General features: G+C 32.1%; 1 pseudogene; it reads left to right on the forward strand.

The window, feature by feature from the left end:
• Positions 1 to 8,830: 8,830 nt before the first annotated feature.
• LOC121126206 (inactive pancreatic lipase-related protein 1-like) lies at positions 8,831 to 10,175 on the forward strand (annotated as a pseudogene).
• The last annotated feature ends 4,792 nt before the right edge of the window (positions 10,176 to 14,967 follow it).

Here is a 14,967-nt window from a genome sequence, read left to right on the forward strand (position 1 = left end):
TATCATGACATGGATCTGAAATTCCAGCTGTCCAAGGATTCTGTGACGGCCATTTTAGAGGTGCATATCCCTTGCTTTGGGGATAGTGTGAAATTGATATTTCGATTAATTTTAAAATGCTTACAGAATTTTAGAAATATCTAGATTTTTATTGAGGTTTCCCATCGGTTCTCAAACGTTTTGGGATTCCAAATATCATCATGTGACCTTTTAACTTACCGACCACATTTTTTGTATTTGGAGCTTGGTGATATTGGATCATAGAGGGCATTCCGCTGTATCAATCTACATAGACTTGTAAATATTTCGCTCCATATTCGAAAATATCTGCTGAGCTCACTTCATATGGTCTCTTTACAAATTCCTCAATAATTGTCTCAGCAGCCTGACCATTTCGAAATCGTTGACATTTTCTCAAGTCTGATTTTTTTGGCTAAAATCATTACGAAAATTCGGCCAATAGTATAGTGGTCGTCCTCTTTCTTTCGCCCTTGACGTCCCAAAATGGGCTTCATGAAGTCCTTTGAGCACTTTGGGACGAATTTTACTTGGCACTATAATTCTACAATAGTCCATTAATATCAATCTTCTTCTAGCTTGTTCCTCAACGGATAAACGGTTCCACATTTTCTTGTAAAGATGGGATAGGTGGCTTGATGTTAACCTTCTGACGTTCTGTCCTTTTAGTAATGACTGGCATACAATTACATAATATTTGTTTCTTCTGCTGCGTCGAACATTTCGTCTAATGCTTTGTCTTCTTTTAATACTTTATAACAAATGACTTTGCATATTTTGGCTCCCTCAATTTCTTCTTCCACAGGTTTCTCAATTGGAGCTCTGCTCAATGCATCTGCGATAAAATTACTCTTCCCCCTTTGTCCATTCTATGTTGAAGGAGTATGGGCCAATTTTTTTCTGTAAATCTCTGTATACGTGAGTTATTGATTGCTCCCATATCAGTTCCATTAATAATACCCATCAACGGTTTGTGATCCGTCTTGACTTTAAATTATCTTCCAAAAAGATAGATTTTGCATTTTTCGATGGCTCAAAGTATAGCAAGTAGTTACAACTATGAGTTGCGTATCTTGATTCAGTCTCATTTATAAATCTTGACCTGCAGAGTACTAATTGTTGACATCCTTCTTCTCCTTGCATAAGTGCACATCCTAATCCATGTAGTCTTGATGCATCTGTCATTATTGTTACTTGCTTCTTTAGATCATAGTGAGTGAGGATTGGTTATATGCACAACATATTTTTATTTCTTCAAACACCTTTGAGTGATCAGGTAACCATAAGAATACATTTTTGGAACTTAATAATCCCCGTAATTGACTCATAAAAAGTCCTTTGAAAACTGAGTTAATTGGTTTACCAAACCAATTAAAACTTTGAAGCTGTCAAATATTCTTGGGGTCAGGGAATTTACTTATTGCCTCAATTTTACACGGATCCGCATTAACACTTTCTTTTTCTATTATGGTACCTCAAATTTAACTTCTTCTCCAATTTGTATCTTATTTGGATTCAGCCTCATCTCATTTTATTCACATCTCTTTATAACTTTATCCAAGAGGTTCTTGACGCCTTCCCATGTCTCTCCATATCCCAAAGGATCATCAACTATTTCATGAATGTTTTGTATACCACTCATTGCAGAATCACCTCGGTGGCATATTCATCTCCTAAAGCATTTAAACCCATTGGAGCTCTAGTGTGAATTGTTTTCTTCGCCAACAAGTTAAGACTGTGGCTAAAGCTTTGCTTTCTTCATCCAAAGGAACTTGCCAGTAGCCTTTTGATGCATCCAGAGTGAAAAATATCTTTGCATTTGGGGGAATGACATTTGCTACTTGATTTGGTGTAAGAAAAGGGTGAATTGACCTATCTACAAATTTGTTAAATTCTCTATAATCAACCACAATTCTCACCTCACCCAGAGTCTTCTTAGAAACAATCTGCATCAGACTTGTCAATTCTGTTGGCTTCTCAACTGATTCAATTATTCCTTACATCTCCATTTTTAGTAACTCAGCTAAAGTCCATATGCATATGGAAGCGGACGTGTTACATGTGTTTTAATTGGTTTAATTTCTATGTTCTTTTTCAAATATATATGCATTTTCTTGCCCTTCATTGGTTTTAAATCATCTTCTAATTAAATACAAGTGGATATTTCTTTTTGATCCCTACAATATGGTTTTCAAAATTGCTTATATTTATTGATTGTTTTGAAAAAAACACTATTATAAATTTGTATTGGGGAAATCCCCTGGTATCACAAATAAGTCCCTCAGTAAATGCCATGACAGTAACACTTTTTCGATATTAGGAGACATAAATCCTTTAGTGTTTACCTTGTGACCTTGAAAATTGAGCATCATACTCACAGCCCCTAGACATTCAAGGCATTGATCTCCTTCTGCTATAATCTTGACCATTTGAATTCGATCTATTTTCAGCTTGGCTGCTTTTACAATACTTAATGGACTAACATCTCCGTTGCTCCAGTATCGGGTATTGCAGTGACTTCAAATTCTTCACTCACAGTGTTTTGAGTTGGATAAATTTTTATTTTAAATCATTGAAGTCGGAATCCTGAATTTTGATTGCTGAAATGCCAATTTTTGTATTTTAACTATCTCAGTCCTTTTTTTTTTTGAAATCTGATTTTTTACATGCTTTAAATTTTTCTTATTCCTACATTATGATCCAAAATTTCCTATTTTATTGCATGAAAACATTTATTTTTGGATAGATAGTCATTTAGACTATGTCTTTGACCTCCACATCTTTGACATTTATGCACTTAAGTTAAAATATATTTATTATAATTATTCCCCATTGCCGTGTTGATATGGCTTTGAGTGTTCAATAGTTCTTGATTGATATCTTCACTTTCCCATGATCTACACTTCTCACGGATATCTTGTAGAGTAGGTGTCTTCAATTTAAATATTTCTCGATGGAGATTCTTGTCTTGTAGTCCTACAACAAGACAAATTCCCAAATGGTCTTCCATTATGCAATTTTGGAGTTCTGTTTTGCTTGGTTAAAAAATGAAGCAAAATTTTCCTCCCTCGACTGGATACATTTATTGAGGTCAACTCTCATTCAAACTTTGAATGTCCCCCATATCCAAGAGTCGTTCGAGATTATCCCCACAAGACGAAGAAAGACAGTTATCTAGATATCCTCCCTGCTCATCCAAATGTAATTTTGACATTAAATTCGAAGAATAAAATCTATAGAATGCCTTCATCCAGTTATATTATTCTATATGGCTATCGTTCACTTTAGAGGTTCTGGTTTTAATGAAACATCTGTTTTGGTTATTCTACTCGACTCTGTAGTAATATGTTGAATTTCATTTATCCTATTTTAACATTATGTTTTAATTCCGAAAATGTTCCACGATGAATTTTAATAGATTTTTGTTATTCAACACAGTTCTTCTAATTTTGACTTCTATTGACTTATCCTCCCATTCTGCACATTTGTCTATGAGGTCCTTAATTCAGTCTCACTAAGTTCATGCACATAAATAGCTAATTTATCTTGCATATCCTGATCTGTAATTGGGATTCTTGTAACCTCACTACTAATTTATTTAAGACTCGCAATGAACATTGCCATCTGATGACATCCTTGTACAATCTTACGATGAAGAGTATTGATAGATTTGGACTTTTTATCGTCCATCCTTGACTTCTTCTACAACCATTATTATTTTTATTCAATTTATAATTAATTAAGGTTCTTTCTTTTCTACTGCACCGTAATTAATTGTTATTATTTAGATATCTAATAATACAATTAAAGATGCGTTGCTCTATTTACAATAATCGAACCTATAGCAATTCTCCTATAGGCATTAGAGGGAATTGTCTTGGTAATGAGAAATTAACCAACCGGTTTTTTGCAGACGATTGCACGGTCATACTAAGAAGCGAAAGATTCGAGGAAAAAAAAGCTAGCCTGGATATGTTCCTGAAAGAAAGTGGAAGAGAGTCTGGTTTACTAATTAATGATAAGAAAACACAGATATTGACAAACTCTACGGAAAAAATAAACAAAATTAGCGCTACTTATCTCTTTCAAAAAGCATCGGTCCTTGGCAATGTGGTTTCGATGGAGGATTGGAGATCCCAGAACATACGTTGGATAGATTAGAAAATATATCACTCAATAAAATAAGCCCGGAAGCACCAACTTGGGGTTCTTGATAAAATAAAATGTTGGAATATGACAATACTCTCAGGAATTAATCACATTCTTCGATGTGCCCCTTTTGACAAATTGAAGGCCCAAGATTGGAATAGAAAGAGCGTAGAGTTTGTTGGCACTCCAAAATCAATCAGGCATCGGAGACTCTTCATACCAAAGGCTAGAGGTGGACTCGGAATGACGGATCTAGTTTTGACCGGGAAATTTTGATTTTCTTTTGGTACCAGAGAGCGCATCTTCTAGAAAATCCTTGGAAAACACTCTACATGGAAGCATGCAGAGGCATCATCACGAACACGCCGACATCATCTCCATGGAAGGAATTAAAACCATCCAACGACATCCTCAAGGTGTATTGGAGGTCAGTGGGGGCAAATTACCCTCTAGTGGGAAACTCAGAGGTAAAAATAGGTCTTCCTAATAAGATCAGGGAGGAGCTGGGTCTTAACACCATAAATGATGTAATTACCAAGGATATAATCAACCATCCGATCGTGAGTATGCTACGCGATTCCCTCCTAAGGATCTTCAAGCCAACCAAAAAGAAAACACTTCATCGTAGAGTAGCACTAAATATTAATAATAAATCATTTTAGGAGTGAGTGAGAAAAAGGCAGCCTCCAAACGATCTCTGCAACACTTTAAAATGCAAAATAAAGATAGAATGATCCAGAAACAATATGTGAAGTCATTATTTGATCCATATCTTACTCCTAAACAGTCCTACTTGATGTACTGGGTCGCCTTTGGAGTGTATTATTATAGTTAATAATATTGTAGAGAAAAAAACTTTTTAAAAAATGAGTGAATTATAAGAGAGAAATTTGTATTTCAAAAATATTTCTAAGAAATTAACAAATAAAAAAAAGTTATATTTTATAAAAATTGAAAATGAGTGCTAACCTAAATATGGAGAGATAGATAATCAAATTAGTTATAAATTTAAAGGCAAAGACGACCCAATTACACAAATTGAGATTGCTAACTTTATCAGAAACTACAATAAAAAATACAAGTCTCCAGGGCCCTCGGGTCTGCCCTTTGAATTTTATAAACTTTTAATATGCAGCTAACCCTGTTGTTCATGCGGTCTATGAAGATATATTTAAAAGGGGATTTCTTCCAGATTTCATCAGTACCGGACCTCTGGCATTGATACTAAAGAAAAATCGCTCGGGGACGAAATAAAAAATACAGGCCTCTATCTCTTCTAAATACCTCCTACTTTATTATATATAGATTTCAAATTTATATAAATACACGATTAAGTATATCCAATGGGCCATGGTATATATGTATAGCTATGCTCAATATACTAATGTATGTAGCTCCAACCAAGTCATTATAGTAACCTAACCTAAACAAGTAATCTTAAAGTTGATTGTTAAGCCAATTTGATTATTTATATGTTGTGTTTTAGTCATAAGTAGAGGGTGTCCACGATAAATTGGAACTATCTTAAAATTCAACCTGCTTGATAAAAATGGAATTTGGAGTGTATTTGTTAATATGAAAAAGTTAGACATGATATGAAACAATAAATTTATTCAACATGTCCTCCCTCAGCAGCCACCATCTTCTCCATCCTGCCCCTAAAAGGATTTGCATGCCCTGATGACTTCTATAGAATCGACAGCATTCCACTCCCTCGTAATGGAGCCCTTCAGGGCCGCGATGCTCTTGTGGCCTACCTTGCACACCTCCCTCTCCAACTTCCCCTACCAGTAGTAATCACACGGATTGAGGTCGGGTGAGTTGGAGGGCCAAGTGTTGCGAAGTGATGTCGTGGGAGTTGAAGAGGTTAGTGGTCCTCATGGCGATGTGTGCGGGCGCAGAGTCTTGTTGGAATATGAACTCCCTCCCAGCGGCCGTATCCTTCATCCAGGGGGTGACGAACTCCTCGATGACTTCGCAGTACCTTATCGCGTTAACCCTTTCCTTGGGATTGAAGAAGAAAGGAGGCATCACCTCACCGGTACTGCAGATGACACCTAGGGGCATCACGGAGGCCGAGAACTTTGTGGTGAAGACCGCAGGGACCTCTTCTCTCTCCTTGGTAAGCCAGCTGTCATTCTGGACGTTGTAGCTTCTGTCGACAGTCCAGTTCTTCTCGTTGGAGAAGATGATTCTTCCTCCATGGCTCTTCACGTCATTGAGGAGACACTTACCGTTGGTGAGCCTGGTGGCCTTCATGGAAGCCGTGAGGATGTGTTTTTTGGCCATTCACAGCCTTGGAGACCAGCTGCTTGCTCACTCCACGGTTCTTGGCCAACCTGTAGATATAAGTTTTTTCATCTGTTTAGCTCTATTTAGAATTCAAAATTGTAAATTCAATTTTTTGTGAATATTACTTTTGTTTAAATATTGAAGCAATAAATACGCTTTAAATTGAAAGATAACTATTTATTTTATTGACCGAATAATAAAATAACTGACCATGATACTCATTATTAGATTGGTATGGATCTTAAGGATTATTTTAACCATTGGTATGTACTTCATTCTTTCAGTTATTGATTCTACATAAGACTATTAAAATAATAAATTAAAAATCTTGTTTATAAATTGATTTATTTATTTTTCAATAGCTGAGACAAAAGAAAGCTATAATTTTAATCTGAATATGAGCTATGGTAAGTATATTTGAAATTATAATTATATATTTTTTTGTAATTCTTTTATTCACGAAAATCATTACAATAAAATGTAATCCGAAGAAAAAATAATTTAAATAGACTTTGTCTATTTTAAATTTTAAATCGTTAAATTTCCGTCTTGTTCAAGTCTTATTTAAAAATTAAATATATGTACTGGTTATTCCACAAGAGTTTTAACGAACATAAAGATTTTATGTGCTTTAATATTGATAGTAGAACTCCCCAGAAATTAAATAATATCTTTGCCCAACTTTTTAATAATGATATTTCATAAGCAATGAAATTAAAGTATAATACACCATTGAAAATCTGTCAAATAAGTAAGAACAAAGGAATCAATATCTTTTAAATGTTCTTTCAATTGGCAAAACGGAGTTACAATGACTTGCAATTAATAAGTTCGTTTTATTTTAATGTTTGTATGTTTAATGAAACATTATTTTCTTTTTCCTTTTCAACATAAATAAAGTTATTACGTTTATTAATCACACCATTACTTCTAAAATCATGACTATACCACTTCAAAGAAATATTTATAAAAGTTCTATCATCAAAGATTTAAAACTAAAGTCTAGATTATTTTATTTTTTCAAAACAAAAATATATAACATAAGTTTTTTTAACTTTTTGATAGCTCTTTCATGATTTATTAACCTTACCTACTTTAGATCTGATTCGATATAAAAAAATCAAATCACAGTTTCATGAACGTCAAGAATTGGGATTCGAAGGTACCACATTTGCAATAACTTTTTTATTTATTAATATATTTAATTTATAAAAAACTAATTTAGATATAATTACTTCTACTTTAGTCAAACAGTTTCATAGCAAGGCTAACAATCGGTCAGTCAATCTGTTATCATATACATAAATTTATATATCAAATAATATTTTTTGTTAATTAATCCACTTTTCTCCATGAATTAATTTTTGATATTGAATTAACAAAAATTATATATTTTATATTGACTTAGAAATATAAGTAGTTTATACCATATCTAATTACTCAAAAGGTAATTTTTCACCTCAAAATCTCAGAATTTGAAGAAATTAATTATTCATTTAAATTTTTTTCCCAAAATTTTAATCCAATTTTGCATCTTTTTATATGAACAAATATTTTCTACTAAAATTTAAAGTACATTTTCAAAAATAAATGTCTCCATATTTTGGTTATCAATCTTTTGGTTAAAAAAATAGATTGGGAGTTTGCAAGTTAAAATCCACTTAATTTTGAGGGACTGCTATGAAAATATTTGAGTGATTTGATATGGAATGGGGTCAGTACATGATTATACTTACAATTAATATGTCAACCTATTCATATACTACAATTGTTGTTAACATCCTTGGATTTGGAATAAATTGTAACCTGCACTTGTTAAAATGATGATTTCCCTTTACATAGAAGAAAAGCTGTTAATATATGTAACTAAAAGTGTTAAATTTGAAAATATATTAGTTATCTATTTAATAAATACACATAGTCATATGTAATTTTGGAACTTTTTTGATAAAAAATTACATATTGTTATGTTTTTGATCAAAAATTGGAAATTCAAGGCAATGATTTGATAATTAATATATTTGGTAAAATTATTATTATTATTTTTTTTTTAAATAAAAAGAGTTCTGTTTAACTTTTACATTGCATCATACAACACAAGGTTTGAAGCAAAGTTGAATATAAAAAAAAATATCATTCGAAAATATAAGTAATTATATTTCTTGTCATATTAATATTTTTTGAGTAATTTCCATGAGGTTTAATTTTAATTTATGAAATTTCATTATTTTTACATCAATTTTACATTTTTGACCATCATTTAATCACATTTAGTCTAATGAGATGTCAAAGCGACTTAGGAAATGTAGTACCTATAACTTTTCTCAAGATTTCAACCTGCCCTCAAGGTAAAGAAATTATTGACTTAAGAATGAAACTTTACACACGTAAAAACCTCAAAAATCCAAAAGTGTTTAAATATTCCGAGGGAAGTTCAATACGATATTCAAATTATGATGCTTTAAAACTTACAAAAACAATTGTAAATGGATTTGTAGGTAACTGTGATTTACCATGGGTAATTGAAATGAGAAAGTAAGAAATACCTTTTAATTTATAACAAATTAATAAAATGATAAATATATATAGTCAGATATTAATGTGTTCTGTGCTGACTGGAAGCAAGGGTCGCAGTTTCCAAATTATTCTCTAGCAGCAGCAAACACACAAATAGTTGGATTAATGATTGCAAAATTATTTAATGCTGTCAGTGGAGTTGTTGGATCTATTGGACCGAAGCTTCATTTAATTGGTTTCAGTCTTGGAGCACAAGTGTGTGGATATGTAGGATCTAAGATTCCAAACTGTAGTCGGATCTCAGGTTGGCTAATTTTATTTATTGTTTTCAGAATTATAAAACATTTATCAAATAAAGGATTGGATCCTGCTGGACCTGTTTTTAGAGATCTAGAGGTAGAATTTAGATTGGATAAAAGTGATGCAGATTTTGTTGATGTCATTCATACAAATAGTGCTTATTATTTGAGCGGAGGGCTTGGTCTTTCGGATGTTTGTGGCCATGTGGATTTTTATCCTTTTGGTGGGCAGGCCTTGTAAAAGTGTGTTTCAAGAAGCTTTTTGTAAGTTTGACTGAGTTGAAAATATAAATTTATAGCAAAATATATTAAATTAAAATAGTGTGGAAAGATATTGGTTGTATTCATAGCCGTGCTGTGCGTTTGTATATTGAAAGTATTAAGAATAAAGATTGTAAAATGGTAGGTTTCCCTTGTGTTGGAGGATATAATACTTTTCTTTTAAAAGGGGAATGCTTCGACACCTCAAAAGCATTTCCTCTTGGGCTGAACACTCCTCGTAATGCAAATGGAGAATTGTATTTAACTACAAGAATTGTGGCTCCATTCTGTGGTAAGTTTACCAGAGATTCATGTATTAAATGATGAATTTACATTTAGATATAGATGAATTTCAGCATAAAATAATATTTTTTTTAAGGTATTCAGCTCAAAGTAAACATATTGGTGGATATTCCATACTCTTTTCCTTGGAATACATTATAATCGTGAATTGAAGATTATTTTTTATGGCGACCAAGGAGAAATCGAATCTTTCACTATTGCGAAGTTAGTTTTTTAATTAAATAAAATCTTTTATTTTGTATATGGGGAGATATAGAGATAATAATTTTAACTAATAAAGTGCTGATGATTAGATTCAATCATATATTTTTGCCACTGAATTGGATTTTTTTAGATGGAATCGACATAGCTTAATGAACAACGCGCGCGAAATAAATTTTTCTCTTGAACTCAGTGTGCAAAGGTTCATGCTACGGTGATTCCAGAGAAAAAAATAAACTTTATGTATAAGTAGTTTACACAAGATGGAGTAAATGTAATACCATAATGTTTATTTATCCTTAATCAGTGCAACTCCGTCTGACAAATGAAAGGAACATCAAAAAAAAAAAAAAAATAGTTCTAAAAACTGATTGTTTTTGTTTTTTTTTATTGGAGAGGATTTGTCTCGAGTGGGAGTTATTACAAAGTGTTTAGTTTAGATCGTAACATTGGCTTAAAGGATGTATTCTTAGATTATGCACTTGTAAGCATCCATAGTTCCTTTGGTACAACGGAAAGTTTAAAAGTTGATGGCTTGACAATAACAGTTCATTAATCAAATGGACCATCTTCAAATTGGCGACTTAATACTGGTGATGGTTGTATTAAAAGTGGAAAAATAGAAAGATTAGTTTTGGATAAAAAGAAAATTAAAACTTTGAAAAATCATCAATTTTGTAAGTATTTTAAGTAAAATATAATGTGATAATTACGAAACTCCATTTATCAATTATTATTAAATCATGTTAGGTTCTTGATAGTTTTTGATTCCTTCTATTGTTATTTTTTAATTATTGTAACACATTTAAAAAAATATTTATTTTAGAAAACTCATTTAAAAAATACTTATTTAATATGAATTTTGTGTTAAGTTGTAATATCCTTATAAATATTCATTAAATTTCATTTCTTTGGGTAAACATATCTTCTGTTGATGTAATAATACTTGACTTTGAGTGTTATATTATGTTGTTATCAAGGAGTTTCTGTATTGATTTTTCAATAAACTTCCTCTTTCCCGGAGTGAACTGTCTGGAGCATTTCTTTTGTTTCTATTTTATGAAATTTGCAGTCTAAACAAGTTATCATGGAGCACACTGACACAAAAATACCTTATGTACTGTTTGTTGTCAGTTTGCCGATTTCCTCGTCTTAGTTGATACACCATGCCCATTTTTGATAAATAAACAATATTATAATTTATACTATATTTATGTTCTTTCCCCAAAAGGATGGGCAATTTATTATTTCTACAAAGGAATTTGGGCTATCTTGTAGAAATACATATCTATAGCTATACTTTTAATGAATTACTAATCAGCAATTTCATTAACAAGTGTCGAATAAAATACTATGTAAGATTTTAATGCTCCAAAATGCAATCATCTAATTCATTTTAAAGATTGTGGAAAAATAATATGACAATGTTGTTGGGATGATTTACTTTTGATGATTTAATTATATGGCTTACTACCAAATTATTTCGGGCTTTTTCTTTTCTTTTTGGAGGAAGGTTTTCCTGATAAAATACATGTGAAACACATGTTTAATACATGTGAAAGATTTGCCTGCAGCTTACGAGAAAAACTATGTGAAGGCTCAATTTAATAGTTGCAGTTACTAGCCTATTTGTTATTGCAACTCGAACCGCCACTTGGCCAGTCAACATAATGTTGTCCGGCAGCAAACTAAATTTATGTTGGACACACCAAGGTGCCTCTGTTACTAATGAAAATGCTTCTTTGCCAATTTGTAAGTATTGGTTTTATCCAATATTGATTCAAATTAATTTATTTTTCATTTTTACAGACTCTTTTACATATAAAAAATATACAGAAAGCAAAGGCCGAAAATTTAAAGATATCCACATGATTATAATGTTTAAAGAAACCTTTCCTTTTATCCTTGTAAAAGTCTTATAATTTTTTTGCGGTCCACCTGAAAATAATCGTTGCACCTACAACAGCCTTAGATGCACAATTTATTTTAAGTTTACATAGAAAAGTTGTGCTAAAACTATTGTGTCTATTATTTTGATATTAAAGAAAACACACCATACAATGGAGAACAAAAATGAAAACCACAACAAAAAAAGCTTACAAAAGCTGTGAAAACTGTCTATGGGAGGCCTAAGTCTCCACAACGGAGCAATGAACCTTTACTGGAATTTACGGAAGAGAGGAGATCCTCTACATTGAAGAAGAGCAGCTATCATTTTAAAATTTATATTTTCAAATGATTTTGAACTTAATGTATGCACCAAATAAAAACGCTTATTTTAAATCATTTCAGTAACATTTATTTAGCAAAAATAAATAATATATATTTATTTATCAACAAACTCATCAATTCCATCCAAGCGATAATTGCAAAAATAAGTAAAATATTGAAAAAAAAAAAATGTATTCGAAAAGTCTACCAGTGTCAAGCCTAAGATTTTTCGCTAAAATTATCTTTGCAATACAACGAGATCCGTGTCTCCAGAATATTTAGTAGTAAAAGAGTCCATCCCAACTGCTCAGACTGAAAAATTGGTAAAGCTGGGCTTGCTTGTTCAGATAAATTAAATTACTGTCTTGAGATTAGAGAAAGGAAAAACATCCACCAATACAAAGTCAAACGATGCATAATGTCCTTGTTCCACATCAAGAATATGAACACATGTAAAACAACATCTGACTCATGATGATTCAGACAACCCAAATTTCTAGAAATTTATGGAGAAATATGCCCATATAAACTTCATTAGTTGAAGGACTCTACAAAGATAATTGAGGGTTGTGAGCAAAGATGTTATCTCCAAAATTAAAGGGAAAATTGGAGATAATAATATTTTCATAACTGTTGATGGGACTAAAGACAACGGAGAATGATCAATGACAGCTGTATTGATTGGTTTTTTGAATGACTCTTTATTGGGGCGTCCTAATCTAATCAATATTTCAAATTTTGTCGTTCAGAATATTCAACAAACTCTTGGTTTTGACTTTGACAAAATATATTAAAAATTTTCATCACAGATGGAGTGTCCTAATGAATAAAAATTGAGCGAAGACCTCATAGGAAGCTACCCACAATTAAAATTATATTACATGTGTAGCTACTAGACTGCATAACGTTGCTGAAATTGCACATAAATAATTCCCAAAAGACAAACGAGATTATTAAAAAAATATTGCCGTAACAAATGGAATTTTGTAAAGGGATGTTCACAATTCCATGAAAGTTGATGAATTTTAATTTTGAGTATGAAAGCGTGGAAGAATTAGAAAGGAAATCACACACTCTAACTAAGACTTTCTGGCAAAAAGAAAAAAGCTAATATCTTAAGCATATATTGCTCGTGAATGCCATCGTTCTTGATATAACCTCGGAAACTTCTCCACTGGATTTGAGGAGAATGGGAAGTTATTTTATAATGACGAAAGGTCTGCTATAATTCATATAATTACTTGATCTTCATCTTGCCCTCCAAGGGGTTCACTTCGTTTAACTTAATGCATCGCAACTTGATCACAATATTTCAAAGGGACATTGCTATATTTTCAATAAATATGGAATTAAATTGAGGTTATACTGATAGTTAATGGATAATATATTCAATTCATCGCAGAGGGTCCTGGCAGAATTTTTTTTCACACTTTAAGACCCTAAGTTCGATTTTCAAGGAGGCACTTTTTAGCTAAAAGAAATGATATTCTTATCCTCTTAGTCTTTTGTATCAAAATGAATACATTAAGAATCCTCAATTCAGTTTCTCCTTTTCTTTTTTTTGTATTGTGGAATGAAGAGAATGACCAATAAATAGACTCTGACGCAAAGAATCATCACCAGACTTAAAATCAATTGTATATGAAAAGTGAGTTTGGATTGTTGGACTGGGTCGCTTTCTTGGGCGTATTGATATTAAATGTGCATCTTTGACTATAGAATACCTACCTTTCCTGGACTCATAATCTGAATCTAGTAGAGTTCCTTGTCTTCCCAGTATTTGTATTATCTATTCATGTGAGTGACATCGAATAATTGAGATAACGAAATATTGATTTTTGAGATGGATTCTTTTTTTCTTATAAGTTAGATCAATGATTATGATCCGATCTTTTCTTCGCTCTTCAATGCTGAATAGATGAATAAAGTTTGCTATAATTTGACGAATTGTTGGCATCACACCAAGATTTGAAAGTCGATCAACCAGCGAAGTATTAGGGTTCATTTTTGGCTACAAAGAAGACAATTTTTTTTATGTACTATCATAATAGTTTTTAGAAATTTTCTATTGTTTCCACTAAAAACAATTTTTTTTTTTCAAATTCCCCCTTCACTAACTTATTAAAATGGTAAACTGACTTCCATGACACTGTTCATATAGTCTATATTACATGTTTAAGTAAGGTACTTAAGTTTATACAAGCACCGTCAGGGTGGCAGTTAGATATTTAGTCAAAAATAATCTTTAAAATCTTGAGAAGGGGGTGGAGGGGGGGGGAATTATCTTGAGAAAAATAATGCCGTATATGACATCTGAAAGAAATTGTTACTCGAATGTAAGGGATTTCGTGTGCTAAATCGGAAGAAAATCGAAAAGTAATCACCTTTGAACACACATGATGTATTTGCTATCCATTAAGAGTCAAATGAACAAATAATTAATACAAGGGAACAACTACTGGGTCAAAATTTGCACTAGTTAATCATAGCCAAAGATGGAATTCATCTTTGAGCCCATAATCCAAAACTGATCTCATTTTTACGATTATTAAAACTTATCAAACTGACTTTTATGGTAGAAATATGGTATCCACAGAGTACCATTTTCCCACCACTCTTGATTCTTCCCTCCTCGGAGTATCCCTTCAAACCATGAAATCTATCCTTTTGATCCATCTGTTTACCTCTCTCATACTCGGACCAGGAGAATGACTCT

Source organism: Lepeophtheirus salmonis, chromosome 11 (genome assembly GCF_016086655.4).
Source record: "Lepeophtheirus salmonis chromosome 11, UVic_Lsal_1.4, whole genome shotgun sequence".
In the NCBI taxonomy this organism is placed as follows: domain Eukaryota; kingdom Metazoa; phylum Arthropoda; class Copepoda; order Siphonostomatoida; family Caligidae; genus Lepeophtheirus; species Lepeophtheirus salmonis.